Below are 15,838 nucleotides of genomic sequence, written 5' to 3'. Positions count from 1 at the left end.
GCAAGAGTGTCCAGTTCTTGGGCCAGAACATCCCCATCTCCCCAGAGTGTGTCCTTCTACTGTAGTTGTAGAGATACTGGGTGACGGCTTTAGCAGGCGAGACAACATGATCAGGGTCTAATTCCAGCAAGTCGGGCTACCGCAAATCAGGCGTCTCACCGGCAAGTTGTTTCTCCACTGAATATCGGCAAAGTGTGCCATGGCCGTGTAAGACCGCTAGAGTTGGGCCGAACGGTTCGCCTGCGAACGGTTCCATGCGAACTTCAGTGGTTCGCGTTCGCGTCCCGCAGGCGAACCTTTGCGGAAGTTCGGTTCTCCCCATAATGCACATGGAGGGTCAACTTTGACCCTCTACATCACAGTCAGCAGGCCCAGTGTAGCCAATTAGGCTACACTAGCCCCTGGAGCCCCACCCCCTTATATAAGGCAGGCAGCGGCGGCCATTACGGTCACTCGTGTGCTGCCTGCGTTAGTGAGAGTAGGGCGAGCTGCTGCAGACTGTCTCTCAGGGAAAGATTAGTTAGGCTTAACTTGTTCCTGTCTGGCTGCATACCTGTTCTGTGAACCCACCACTGCATACCTGTGCTGTGAACCCACCACTGCATACCTGTGCTGTGAACCCACCACTGCATACCTGTGCTGTGAACCCACCACTGCATACCTGTGCTGTGAACCCACCACTGCATACCTGTTCAGTGAACCCACCACTGCATACCTGTTCAGTGAACCTGCCACTGCATACCTGTTCTGTTCAGTGGACCCGCCACTGTATACCTGTTCATTGAACCCACCACTGCATACCTGTTGTGTTCAGTGAACCCACCACTGCATACCTGTTCTGTGAACCCACCACTGCATACCTGTTCAGTGAACCCACCACTGCTGCTGCCCACCCCAAGACTAAGTCAGTCCCCGCACACACAGCATCTCTGCCTGCACGCCGTGTGACTGGCTGCCTGGCCTGCCCCAAGAAGACTAAGTCGCTCCCAGTCCCTCCACACAGCATGTCTGCCTGCAGGCCGCTTGACTACCTTCTCCGCCACCACCAACAGGGTCTGGGACTCCAGGCGGATTGCTGAATTTTGTAGGCCGCTGCTAGCAGCGGCCGCTGTAATAATTTTTCTGGTGCGTGTACATGACTGCCCAATTTTTCTGGCTGCACTGCGGGCAGCTGCAACAACAAAAGAAAAGGCATGTACATGCGCCCATTCCCCTTCGTGATCATTACCTTGCCGTGGTGAAGGGGCTTGCGTATCACAATGAAGCAATGACCGGCGCCTAGATGAGTGTCTCGGGGGGCACACCCACGATAATAAGGTCGTTGCCTCATTGTGGTCAGACCAAATTTGATCAGCTGGACAGTCACTGTTCTGTCATTCAGCTACATCATCCAGGCGACCATATGGGCTGTAAAGCCACCAAAACCTGCACTCTCGCCATGGTGCGCACCAGTCCAGCACGGCCGTCACTACACAAACAGCTGTTTGCGGTGCGTTACACGGTGAGTTTGGTGTGTCAGTGTGAAGCAGTACCTTAATTACACTACCTGATTGATGTATACATATGCAAGATGTTTGAAAGCACTTTAGGCCTGTCATTTAGCATTCAATGTGATTTCTGCCCTTAAAACGCTGCTTTGCGTCAAATCCAGATTTTTCCCCGGGACTTTTGGCATGTATCCCACTCCGCCATGCCCCCCTCCAGGTGTTAGACCCCTTGAAACATCTTTTCCATCACTTTTGTGGCCAGCATAATTATTTTTTTTTCCAAAGTTCGCATCCCCATTGAAGTCTATTGCGGTTCGCGAACTTTAACGCGAACCGAACCTTCCGCGGAAGTTCGCGAACCAGGTTCGCGAACCTAAAATCGGAGGTTCGGCCCAACTCTAAAGACCGCCTGAAATACTCACACAACTTCCTGGCCTGCTTCAGGACGTCCTGTAAGCCTGGGTACTTCGACACAAATCTTTGAATGATGAGATTCAGCACATGTGCCATGCAGGGTACCTGTGTCAGCTTTCCCGAATTCAAAGTGGAAATAAGATTGATGCCTTTGTTACAGACACCACGTTGCCAATCTCCAGTTGGGGCGGGGTCAGCCACTAATCCACCTGTTTGTTAAGAGCAGCCAGGAGAGCTGCTCCAGTGTGACTCTCCGCTTTGAGGCAAGACATGTCTAAGATGGCATGACACCGTCGTACCTGGCATCCAGCATAGGCCCTGGGGAGCTGGGGCTGTGTAGCTGGAAAGGAGATCGCAGCACCTGTAGAGTTGAACTGCCACTTAGCCAAGGAGGAGGAGGATGACGACAGCGAAGAGGATGTAGCAGGAGGAGAGGAGGTGGCAGGAGGCCTGCCTGCAAGCCATGGAGGTGTCACAAGTTGCTCCGCTGCACAGCCACATACTCCCTGCTTGCATCGGTCATCAGGTTGACCCAATGGGCTGTGTAAGTAATGTACCTGCCCTGATCGTGCTTGGCAGACCAGACATCCATGGTCAGGTGGACCCTTGACCCAACGCTGTGTGCCAGGGATGACACCACTTCCCTCTTAACTTCACGGTACAGTTAAGGTATCTCCTTTTTAGAGAAATAATTGCGGCCTGGCATCTTCCACTGTGGTGTCCTAATGGCCACAAATTTATGGAAGGCCTCAGAGTCCACCAGCTGGTATGGTAACAGCTGGTGAGCTTACAGTTCCGCCAAGCCAGCTGTCAGACGCCAGGCAAGGGGGTGACTGGAAGAAATTGGCTTCTTCCACTCAAAGATTTCCTTCACAGATACCTGGCTGCTGTGGGCAGAGGAGCTGGAACCGCTCAAGGTCAGAGGCGGAGTGGAGGAGGGTGGCTGTGAAGGTGCAAGGGGAAAAGCGGCTGAAGATGATGCACCTGAAGGAGGAAGAGTAGAAGAAGGGTGGCTTTTCTTTTGTGTGCTGCTTTTCCTCTGGTGTTCTTCCCATTGCTGTTTGTGCTTTTTCTCCATGTGCCTTCTTAAGGCAGTTGTTCCTACACGGCTGTTGGCCTTTCCACGGCTCAATTTTTGGAGGCAGAGAGAACAGATGGCATTACTCTGATCTAAGGCAGACACACTAAAAAATTTCAAAACCGCTGAGCCCCCCGGAGGTGATGGCACTATGGTGGCATCAGCAGCTGACGTCGAAGGGCATGTTGGCTGGCTGTACATAGGTGACGATACATGGCACTGGACACTGCCACAAGCTGTTTCTGATGACAAGCTCCCTCTGCTTCTTTCAGGAACTCATCTCTTCCTACTCCTCTCTGATTCCCCCTCTGAACTGTCCCCTTGGTCATCTTGTCTCTTAGGATCCCACGTGACAACCGTATCATCGTCATCATCATAATCATCCTGCCCAGCTTCGCTTGCCTCAGACACCTCATAAACTGTACCAACAGCAGCCAGGTACTTCATCATACTCCTCCTCAAACCTTACGTCCATAGTGTCGCCTAACTCAGACACATGAGGTGGTGTAACTTGCTTAGCGCCTTTATCTTGTTGTAACAGTAGTGGCTGTGAATCAGTTATTTCCCCACCAAATAACTCCTGCGAAGTGTCAAATGGAACGGATGTGGTGCTAGTAGTTGCGCTGCTGGCTGCGGAAGATGAGGTGTTCTGTGTTAAATAGTCAACCACGTCCTGACAATCTTGGGAGTTGATGGGACGTGCCTTCTTCTGAGCACTGTTCTTTGGTCCAGGGCCGCACGAAATCACATCACCACGACCTCGAACAGACCTGCTGGGTGGCCTTCCTCTGGATCTGCCTCTGCCTCTGCTTCTACCTGTGTTGTCCATATCGGGGGGATGAAGTGAAAGGTATTCACTGACTTGACTAATACAATGTGCAGTCACACAGGTGCAGTTAATAGGTATGCACGGAGTGGTATATCACACTGCGTGCGCTCACGTAGGTAGGTGGGTGCACTGAACAACAGGTAGGTATATGCAGTGATGGGTATTACAAATGTGCACCTGTCACACACACGTACCCTGTACAGGTGCAGTGACTGGTGGTATTAAATATCACACTGCGTGCGCTCACATAAGTTGGTGGGTGCACTGAACAACAGGTAGGTATATGCAGTGCTGCTGAGTATTACAAATGTGCACCTGTCACACACACGTACTGTGAACAGGTTCAGTGACTGGTGGTATTAAATATCACACTGCGTGCACTCATGTAGGTAGGTGGGTGCACTGAACAACAGGTAGGTATATGCAGTGATGGGTATTACAAATGTGTACCTGTCACACACATGTACCGTGAACAGGTACAGTGACTTGTGGCATTAAATATCACACTACGTGCGCTCACTTAGGTAGGTGGGTAAACTGAACAACAGGTAGGTATATGCAGTGCTGCTGGGTATTACAAATGTGCACCTGTCACACACACACACAGGTACCGTGAAGAAGTACAATGACTGGTGGTATTAACAATGCATGCGCTCACGTAGGTAGGTAGGTAGGTAGGTAGGTGCACTGAACAGTGTACAGGTGCAGTGATTGGGATGGGATTACAAATGTGCAGCTGCCTGTCACACACACAGGTAGTCACTGAATGTGCTGGGCCTGGCAGTGGCACAGTAGGAATTAAGGGGCCAAAGGCCAGCTGTGACTGACTGACAGGGTTGTATATAATGCAAGTGGACCACACACAAAAAATAGATCACAAGAACAAGATTAGCTCTCAAAAGAGCTGTTGAAGGGTGCTTTTTTAGCAATAAGAATCAGCATGGAGCAAGCTAACAAGCCTACAAGAGCCTAACTAAGCTTTCCCTATAGCTCTCTCTGCCACAGTTCTCCCTTCTCTAATTACTGCAGCCACACGAGTGAGTGAAAAGGCTGACGCTGCCTGCCTTTTATAAGGAGGGGAGGGCCTCCAGGAGGGAGTGTAGCCTGAATAGCTGCAATGTGCCTACTTGAACACATCAAATTATACTCAGACAACCCCTTCTCTAGCAACATTATTTTTTATAAAAGATATATTGATGATTTAATTTTCATATGGAAGGGCACCCCTAACTCCATCCCCTCTTTTCTAGATTATCTTAATAGCAACCCAGCTGGCCTACAATTCACCTCTCACCATGACCCCAGTTCTATCGAATTTCTGGACCTAGTCCTTTACACAGACCAACATCATATCAAAACTAAAACCTTCTTCAAACCTGTTGACGCTAACAATTATATTCATTACCATAGTTTCCACCACCGCCCTTGGACCAGGAATATCCCATACAGTCAATACAAAAGGATATACCGCAACTGTACAGACATCCGACAATACAATACACAATCCAAAATTCTCACAACCAAATTCACAGATCGTAAGTACCCCAAGAAACTTCTACAGGATGCCTACTTGAAAGCCAGAACCCCGAAACCACCCATACAACCTCCCGTTACTGATACCAACAACACACCCCGATTCATTACCAAATACAGCCATCAACATCAATCCATCCGCAGCATTCTCAACAAAAGGTGGGAAATCCTCCTTCAAGACCCCCACCTTAGACCCACCCTACCCACAAAACCAGCTATCACATATAGACGGGCCCCGAACCTTCGCAGCATCCTAGCCCCCAGTAAGCTACGCCAGCCACCGTTAGACACTACAGATCCTCGAACCATCCAAAACCCAGGCAGTGCCCCATGCCATCATCAGAGATGCCTAGCGTGCCAATTCGTTCACAGTACACCTACCTTCTCTTCTTCAGTCACAAACATGACATTCAACATCAATAACGCTATTAACTGTGGATCCAAATACGTTATTTACGTCATTTCATGTCCGTGCCGACTACAGTACGTGGGAAGAACCACTCAATTCGCCAGAAGCAGGGTTGGACAACATAAAAGGAATATTCTAAAAAAGTACCCCCTACACAGTGTTTCACGCCATTTTTCCACACACCACAACAGCGACCCTGCACTGTTCCGTATCACTTTCATTGAATCAATCCCACACCACCATTCCGATTCTTTTGACTCCCTCAAAAAACGAGAAATCTATTGGATACAAATTCTTAAGACACTTTCTCCAGATGGCCTAAATGAGGTACTGGAAAAAATATATTAGGTACACTTCTCAAATACCACCGATTTTTCTTTTTAATTTTGCGCTCTCCTTTTATCAAATTTTAGTTTTTATGCTCATTTATGACTATATGGTTATGTTCTTTCTATGTTCTATGTTCTTTAGAATTTTATTTTTACGTATGGGCTTTTGTAATTTATATGCATTACTTTTATATGACCATATCTTATGAATTAGCATTTTTTACCATATATGCATTTTAAGAGCTACTATCCCCTGTTTTTATACACAAATTTTATCCCTTAACAGGGAACTTTTCATGCTCCTTTTCTCAATTTATTGTCTATACCCACTTATTTTAAAACGTGTAGAAGGCTATTAGGTAACACAAAATCAGTAGTTGACACCCACCAATATAGACACACACACACACAAAAAAACGGTCGGTAGAACAATTTATGCTCCTTAACCTGATTTGAACTTCAATAGGACATGTATCTTAATTAACCACTAGATGGCAGCACTGGCTGAACACTATGTTCTTTCGTAATAGTACTATGTTCTTGGTTCAACATGGAAATATGTTCCTTCTGTATGTTGTCTCCTTTTGTTTTACTAATAGTTATATTTATTTGTAACTTGATGCCAGATTTCCGTATCCCCTGTTCCTATAGTTCCCCACTGCATCCCTGCCCTCTATTCCCTTTACAAACATGGCGTACCCTGCCTCCTGCGCAGGCGCCGTCTATACACAGCGGTATGCGTGTATACGTGGCATACCGGGCCTCCCGCGCACTCACACTGACGGCAAGCGGCGTGACGTATCCGCCGCTCAGCTCCTCCTTCCCCAATACGTCCATACTACTTGGCTCCCTTTTCCACACCCCCTCGCTCACCCCATTGGCCGTTCACCCTGGCAACAACCATGCCCACGCCCCCTGGCCACGCTCTCGCAGCTTTCCCATCACAGCAGATGTAGATTATTTAAACACACAGAGCGGGCTTACGAACACAGAGGTGCCAAGCCTTATCTGGACATATAGCTGGTAAGTGGTGTTTATTTGTATTTTACTTTAGACAGAGGATCTATACCTCATTGCCACATACTATTTCACACTACAACTGACATTTGTATTTATATGTGATCTTGGACTCAACACAAGTTTCTATTATGATTTGTATTGTGTTTTTCCCCCCCCTCCCCTCCCGGCACCCTTCCAACTGTCAGCCCTTTCCCTATGAATTGCTTAGCTATTTACTGGCCACTATTACTCCCCCTTCACCGCCCTTACCCTGAGCAATTCATTATCACCTTTTCATGACTACTTCACGTCCTCCCCCTATTATAAGTACACACCTACGTTTACACACAGATATATAGCATATTGTATACAGCTCCCTGATATGGTTTTTCTGTCTCTGTCATTTTATAGTGTGATACTCCTTTGTTTAATGCCTGAAGAAGCGGGCTTTGTACCCGTGAAACGCGTCGCACTGTTCCTTGGAGTATGCAAATAAATTCTCGTTGACATTAATTGACAGCATCGTGTCTATTTTGGGTTGGTTGGTCCACCACCACAACCTAATTGTTTTAAACCTTTTAGTATCTTTTATTCTACTGGCGCCTCTGTACATCAAGTTATCCTGCAATGTGCCTGCTGACTGTGATGTACAGGGTCAAAGTTGACCCTAATGATGTAGTATAGGAGGCGGGTTGAACCGCCATAAAGTTCGCGCTCATTCGCGAACGCGAACCACCGAATAGGTTCGCGGTCAAACCGTTCAGACCATCTCTACCTACAGTAGCACATTTTATTTTAAAACTATAATGGCCAAAATCTGAGAAATAATTCTTTTTTTCTTAGTATTCCCCTTAAAATGCATTTAGAATAAAATAAATCTTAGCACAATGTACAACCCAAAGAAAGCCTAATTGGTGGCAAAAAAAGACAACAACAACAAGGTATTGATCATTTCGTTGTGATAAGTAGTGAAAAATGTGTTGGTGAATGAATGGGGGGAGCACTGAAAGGTGAAAATTGCTGTGGTCCTTAAAGGGAAAACCCCATCTGTGGTGAAATGGTTAAGCCACACTTTTGTCGGCCGGTGAAATGTCACGTTTACAACTTGTGTTGTGTGAACCAGTCCTAAGACTATTCTGTTGTAAGGCATAAATACTATATACTTTTTTCTAGATAAACATCTAGAGATTCTAATGTACCTTATTTTTTGGACTATAAGATGCTCCTGACCATAAGACGCACCTAGGATTAGAGGACAAAAACCAGGGGGAAAAAAATACATACTAAACCTGGTGCATCCATGGTGAAGGGGCATCTTGTGGATTATGCACCCTCTGTACCTCATGCCCCCTTGTACCTCTTGTGCCTTCTTGTGTCCTCCTCAGTCTCCCTTGTGTCCTCCTGTATCCCCATGTGTCCTCCTCCATGCCCTGTTGTGTTTTCCGTTTGTCCCCCTTTGTCCTCCTCTGCATGGGCACAGTACAGGGAGTCCCCGACATTGCGGCAGATTGGAAGTTCATATTGGCAGGCATTCATAAGTCAGGAACTCGCTGCATTTGTACAATAAGACGCAGTGACTTTTTTCCCCACTTTTGGGGAGAAAAAGTGAGTCTTAAGGCCCATACACACGTCCAGAGCCGGGACAAGGTCCTCCAGCACCCAAGGCTGATACACCAAAGTGCGCCCCTCCATCCCTTCCACCCGAGCCATCAAACACTGATTGCTATTAGACTAAGAGGTACCACAGGGCCCACAACCTCCCCAACCCCTTAATCTCTAGTTATCTGGCTTGCAGTCACTGCCAAGTATCCCCTTTTCTTATTTCTTTCTGCTTCAAACACAATTAGGAATGACAGCTGAATGAATTCTGCGCCCCCTCCTACACTGCGCCCTGAGGCTGGAGCCTCTCCAGCCTATGCCTCGGCCCGGCCCTGCGGACACGTCGGATTTTTGCGAACGACCCGTCGTTTGAACGTTCCGTCGTTCGCACATCAAATCCGACGTGTGTACAGACTATCGTTTGTGTGATAAGACCGGTTTCCAGCGATCCGCCCGGCGGATCGCTGGAAACCGGTCTTATCACACGAACGATAGTCCGTACACACGTCTGATTCCGCGTGCGAACGACTGAACGACGGGACGTTCAAACGACCCGTCGTTCAGAAAAATCCGACGTGTGTATGGGCCTTTATAGTCTAAAAAATACAGTAATATTTACAAAGCGTCCAGATAAAATGTAAAAAATTCAGCAGATAATGTATCTATACATAAATTACACATGTACTGAAATTTGTATACTTGCATGAAAAAATATCAAGGCTTGACCAGCGCTGCGTGCAATCATATGTCACTCCCACCACCAGCACCACGTGGAGAGTGACTCACCCTTTTAGGTGGACCACAAATTACAATGGTCAGGAAGCGCGTCTGGGGCATTCAAGGTTCCCCTCACCTGTGGACGCAGGAGCGGACCCGGATTGAGGACACCTTCGGCCATACCGGGACTCCGGGAGGCCGAGCGGGGGAGAGCTCGCGGGAGAAACTCTATGCGATACAAAACCCCTGGAGCTTGTAAGTGCATATCTGGAATAAGGGCTGATGTTTTTATGCAGTATTGCGCTATGAGTGATATGTATTTTATTCGAGGAATCATGTAAAGTGGAATACACTGGGACTCATATATACTGGTGACTACAGGAAAAGGAGGGATAGCGTCCACAGGTGAGAGGAACCTTGAATGCCCCAGACGCCCTTCCTGACCATTGTAATTTGTGGTCCACCTAAAAGGGTGAGTCGCTCTCTCCACGTGGTGCTGGTCGTGGGAGTGATATAAACTCCTTGAGCGTCTGGTTCACAAACGCCTGACCCAGTACCTCAATGCCAACTCACTACTAGACCCACTGCAATCTGGATTTCGGCCTGCCCACTCAACCGAAACGGCTCTCACCAAAGTGGTCAATGACCTTGCCTTAGCTAAAGCTGAAGGTAAATACACCATTCTCCTCCTCCTTGACCTTTCAGCAGCTTTTGATACAGTAGATCATCCCCTACTCCTCCAGTCCCTCCAATCCATGGGCATTCACGATCTCGCCCTGACCTGGCTTTCATCCTACCTCTCCAACCGCTCCTTCACGACCTCCTTCAATGAGTCCTCGTCCACCCCCAACCACCTCTCAGTGGGAGTCCCCCAAGGCTCGGTCCTTGGCCCCCTACTGTTCTCCCTATACACATCCTCCATTGGCAAGGTTATCTCCTCCATGGGTTTTAACTATCATCTGTATGCAGATGACACCCAAATCTATCTCCACACCCCTGACATATCCACCACTACCATGGACAAGGTCTCCTCCTGCCTATCTGCCATCTCCTCCTGGATGTCCGCTAGGTTCCTAAAACTAAATCTAGACAAAACGGAATTTATGATCTTCCCACCCCGGTCATCCCTGGACCTCCCAGATGTGCAAGTCACTGTTAACCATACTACTATTCACCCTACCTCTCAAGCCCGCTGTCTGGGTGTCACCCTGGACTCCGCACTCTCCTTCACTCCCCACATCCAAAACCTTACAAAGTCCTGCCATTTCCACCTTCGTAACATCTGTAAGATTCGCCCTTTCCTGACCCCTGCCACCACCAAACTCCTCATCCATGCCCTCATAATTTCCCGCCTCGACTACTGCAATGCCCTTCTGTCTGGACTCCCTAAGACCCGAATAGCCCCACTGCAGTCCATCATGAATGCGGCTGCCAGAATTATCCACTCCTCCCATCGCTCCACCAGGGCGGCTCCCCTCCGTGAATCCCTCCACTGGCTTCCTATCCAGTCCAGAATCAGATTCAAGATATTGTGTCTGACCTACAAATCCATCCACAAAACCTGTCCAACCTACATTTCTGATCTTACTCAGAGATACACACCAAGCCGCTCCCATGCACGCCTCCAAGACTTCTCAAGAGCCGCCCCGACACTATGGAACTCCCTACCTCCACCCATTAGGGCAGCCCCCTCCTTCAACACCTTCAAGAAGGCCCTCAAAACTCACCTTTTCACTCTTGCCTACCACCCCTCACAATTGCTCTAAACCCACAGCCGAACTCTGGTCCCCTACCTCTCGTGTCCCTACCTCTCCCTCTAGATTGTAAGCCTTTGGGCAGGGTCCTCACTCCTTTTGTGTCCTACCTGATCATGCACCTCCATTACTGTGCACCCATGCTATGCATTTGAGTAAACCTAACTTGCCTAACTCCATGCTCCCATCCAGTGACTGACTAAGCATTACCTTGTACTCATACTGTGCTGTGTGATCTGGTTTTCTTGTATTCCTGTATTGTCATATTGCTGTGTGTCACCCCTAAATATTGTCTGTAACCTAAATTAATGTCCAGCGCTGCGTAATATGTTGGCGCTTTATAAATACAACAAATAAATAATAATAAAATAAATAAATATATGATTGCACGCAGCGCTGGTCAAGCCTTGACATTTTAAAGTTGAATATAAGGATAAACTCGCCTTTTGCTGACTTCAGCGAAGCCCAAACTATCTTGTCATGAGACGTTTTAGCTTTTAAAGTGAATTGGAAAGGTGTTTCAGACATTTTGACCGGACCAATTGTATTTATACATTTAGGGTGATTCTCAACTCTTTGGAGCAATTGTTGAGTCACTGGATGTGTTTTTATTGTTTGAGATACTAGAAGCGTCTCTTATATTGTTTTATTAGGTCTTTTTATTATACACTGTTTACCATATCATATTAGTCCATTATAGTGTGCGGAGGCCTTAACCAGCTTTTGCTAGAATTGAAAGACTGCATGAAAAAATGCTTTCCCCCTCATTGTTTCCTGCCCATCCAATCTGCAATTCTGAAACAAGTAATTTAGGGCTTTCATGAGCTCACTCTTGCTGATATTTCTAGTTGCTGAATGATAAGGTAAGAAATCAGGGCATAAGGAACTACAAATGAAACAAGACTGAATCTTCCTTGCTTCATGAATAATTACACAAAATATTTCTCTTACAGTGCTACTTTTGCCTAAAACCTTTATACACAGTGTACCTGACACATACTGATTCAACTACAACAACAAGCTCTAAGATACAGAGTCCATCCATCCATGCTTTCTAACTCTTGTTATAGTAATTTAGTAAATAATGTCCACACAGCATTTTGTTTCAGACCATAAAAATAAAGTACAGCTGCTTTTCTGTCTGTGTTCACCTGTAAATAATATTCCCTGCTCTGCTGGGCTTCTGTATGTCCACCAGTCCATCTTTCATAAGCAACAGCAAAATCAATTAAACTTTTTCACATTTTTATGCAAATACTTACCATAGACCAGCCATCCAGAAACCAATACTATCCTTATAGGTAATGTATTATTTTGAGTAGTCACAAACACCATGTACAGGCAGCCCTGGATTTTTATGTGTCCTAATTGTGGTCCTATAACATTTGAGCTAATCTAGGGATCTACAATATACATCCATATACACCATATACAATAACATCAGCTGCGTAAATACTGACAGTGGTTACAGAACAGTTGTTACAGGACAGTGGTTACAACAACAGGGTACGTTCATTAGGATTTGATTAGCAGAGAGGAAGAGGCTTTACTCCTTCTTTGCTTGCATCTCCTTAAGCCCTACTTGCCTTCCAGCTAATTCAATGACCGAAAAATCCACTAGAGCAGGGGTCAGGAACCTTTTTGGCCAAGAGAGCCATAAACGCCACATATTTTAAAATGTAATTCCGTGAGAGCCATACAATATGTTTCAAACTGGCACAGTGTACATGCACAGCAGAGGGCTGTCCCTGTTGCCATGGTGATGTATAAACAGTTGATCCGCCGGGCAGCGGAAGTGTCAGACACGTCTTCAGCTTCACTTGGGTTTCAGCAACATCAGCAATTTCCCCGAGAGCCAGACAGGAGAAATACCGACTAACAGCTTGTACAATTAGCTAGCTGACTTGGGGGTTGATTCACTTTGTAGGATGAGATCCCCGCACTTTGGCCCAAATAGGCTGCCTGTCAAGTGACAGGCAGCCTATTGGGCCAATCCTACAAAGTCACTGGACCTGACAAGGTCCAGAGTGAAACAATTGGAGCAGCTGTTCGTTTTGGGGGAGTGTAAGTTAGTAGTGCATGCTACAGCAGTAGCGTGCCTACTTTAAAAATTGTACTTGTGCTGCCACACTAAGCTGTGCTGCTTGAGCAGTGTAGCTTAGTGAATCAACCCCTACTGATATGTCTGTGAGCCAGAGGTAGCCATCAAAAGAGCCACACCTGGCTCCCGAGCCATAGGTTCCCTACCCCTGCACTAGAGTGAACTGAAAAGGCAGGTAATAATAAACTGGGTAACTAACAGCAATTCTTGCTGATGAATTCCAGATTCCAGCACATGTAAATTTTACATTATATGTAGAAATCCTTTCTAATAATTAATAATTTTTGCCAAATGTTCTGGTAATGTTTTATTTTTTTTTCCTTTGTAAATAGCAGATTACTTGAACATTCTATGGTAATTAATTTGATTCAACATGATCAAAATTTTCCAGCTCTCCCATTCAATTAGATAATCATATTTGACTAAAGGTGGCCATACATGGTACAATTTTTCATTTTTTTTCGATTAAATAATTTGGTTTGATTATTCCGTTAGATCGAATATAAAGATTTTTCCAGCATGTCCGATCAGATTTTTCTCGAAAAAACGGGATAATTTCTTGATCGAAAAAAAAATATTTTCAACTTTTATTCGATTCGATCATTTAGATCGAATAAACGGGAAAATCAAATGTTTTTATTGTATCATGTATGGGCACCATAAGAAGGATCACAGCCAGTCTTATCTTTTTAGCTCAGTTTTGCATAAATGTGATTATGTTATTAAACCTACAGTAAAGCCTACATGAAATAAAATAAAATAACTTCAAGCAAGTGTACCATGTCATGTCTTATATTTCATTAGTACTGATGTATTTCCAATTGAATGTACTGTATGTTTCATCTGTTTCTGCCAAACCCATAGAGGACTCATGATGAAAAATATAGAGAGTTACTAGGTAATTTATTTTTCAATGCTGTATTCATTTTTCCATCTTAACCAAGAGCTTGTTGGGAATATTAAGTAGCATTAAATGAATATCCTTTCCATTTGCTGTCTTCTAAACTACAAAAGCAGAATCCCCCCATGGTATAATGGAATCTGTCTTCAGTAAATAGTATTGTGCCATTATTTAGTCTACTTGCATCAGCACCATTCAGTGTGTTGCCTGAATATGATTACTTTACCCAACTGTAGTCATTTTTGAAAGACTGTTATTTATGTAAGCCTATGTGTATGTGTGCAGCTGGCTGTTATATATAGCAGTGTCTAATTGCCTGTGATTCTCATAATAAAGGTAATCTGTGTGTTTATGACAGTGAGTGTTACAAGATGGGGTTGATATGTTCTACATGTTTGAATGTTTTTCCGTGTTGTACTGTTATTTGTCTTCAGCCTTCTACCTTACCGGTATTTGTTTTGCTCACCTTAGAAGCCGGTGCGAAGCTTATTAAAGCTTATTAAACATCACTAGTGTCCCTGTTGTCATTGACAGCAAAGCTGACACAAAAAAAAAAAAAGGAAAAAAATAGCAATTAATACATGTGATGCATAATGTTAGCATACCAAAGAAGGGGAAAAATAGATAAATGCAATTTAGAAGCAAATCTGTCAGGATGAAACAGGGAGCTAATTCAACCACTTTGATGTTAAAATTGTTTCCTTATTTGATGTGGAAGCTGTTACATGGTTATTAGGAGAAATACATGAATTAAAATAAGATTACCCTTTTATCGAGCTTTTATGTGCTTCAACATATCCTATATAGGGAGTATAAAGTCATTTGAATGATGCAAAGGGGACATTGTCACATGTGCTTATAAGGCAATGGCAGATTTAAACCTTATTCTGGGTTCTAGATGAACCTAGAACAAAAATGATATCATTGTTGTGTGAAAGAGTAATGTGATAATGAGGATTGACTTATTATGATTCTCCAAGTCTAGAGATCACTGGAGCAAAGAAAATCTGCTTTGTGCATTTATCAGGGGTGTTGCTAGGACCGTGCAGGATCGGGGCTCCCTGGGACACCTAAGGGTAGGGAGGAGCGCGGCACGTGAAACAAGCCACGGAGAAAAAGGGTGGTGGCAGTGGGCCTGAGTTTCCTCCCAAAACACAGTTGGGCAAAGTAACCCCAAAGGTAATTAGACTTTTTCACCCCCCCCAAAAAAACATATACATAATAAGGCATTGTTTGTTTCCCCATAATGTTAAGGAATGGGAGATTTGCATCATGGGTGTGTAGCTGATACATTTGTAGAAACTGCAAATGATGCTATCATGTCAATGAGGACCAAATGAGGGATGCCATGAAAAAAAAATTCTCAATAGATTGTTATTAAAGAAAATTTTAAAGAACAGGTTTACATCGTCAACAGATAATCAACTTTGTATAATTAAGTACGAGTTAAAAAAAAACAACAACAACAAACTGTTTAGAAAGTCTAGACTCTGCCAAAGGGAGTGTAGCAACATTGTCACGAAAAAACAGTTTTGCATTTCTCAGTAAAACTTACATACATACAAATCTGGAAATGTACATATTGATTTCGTAAGTAAACAACAAATACGCGCAAACTATGTTCAAGGGAACCTAATTATCGATAAGAGAGTCTATTGCTACACCCTAAGCCATTATGCCCTTGGCTT

This window comes from Hyperolius riggenbachi, chromosome 9 (assembly GCF_040937935.1).
Source record: "Hyperolius riggenbachi isolate aHypRig1 chromosome 9, aHypRig1.pri, whole genome shotgun sequence".
NCBI lineage: Eukaryota > Metazoa > Chordata > Amphibia > Anura > Hyperoliidae > Hyperolius > Hyperolius riggenbachi.
The sequence above is the reverse complement of the archived record's forward strand: the minus strand, read 5'-3'. Positions refer to the sequence as shown.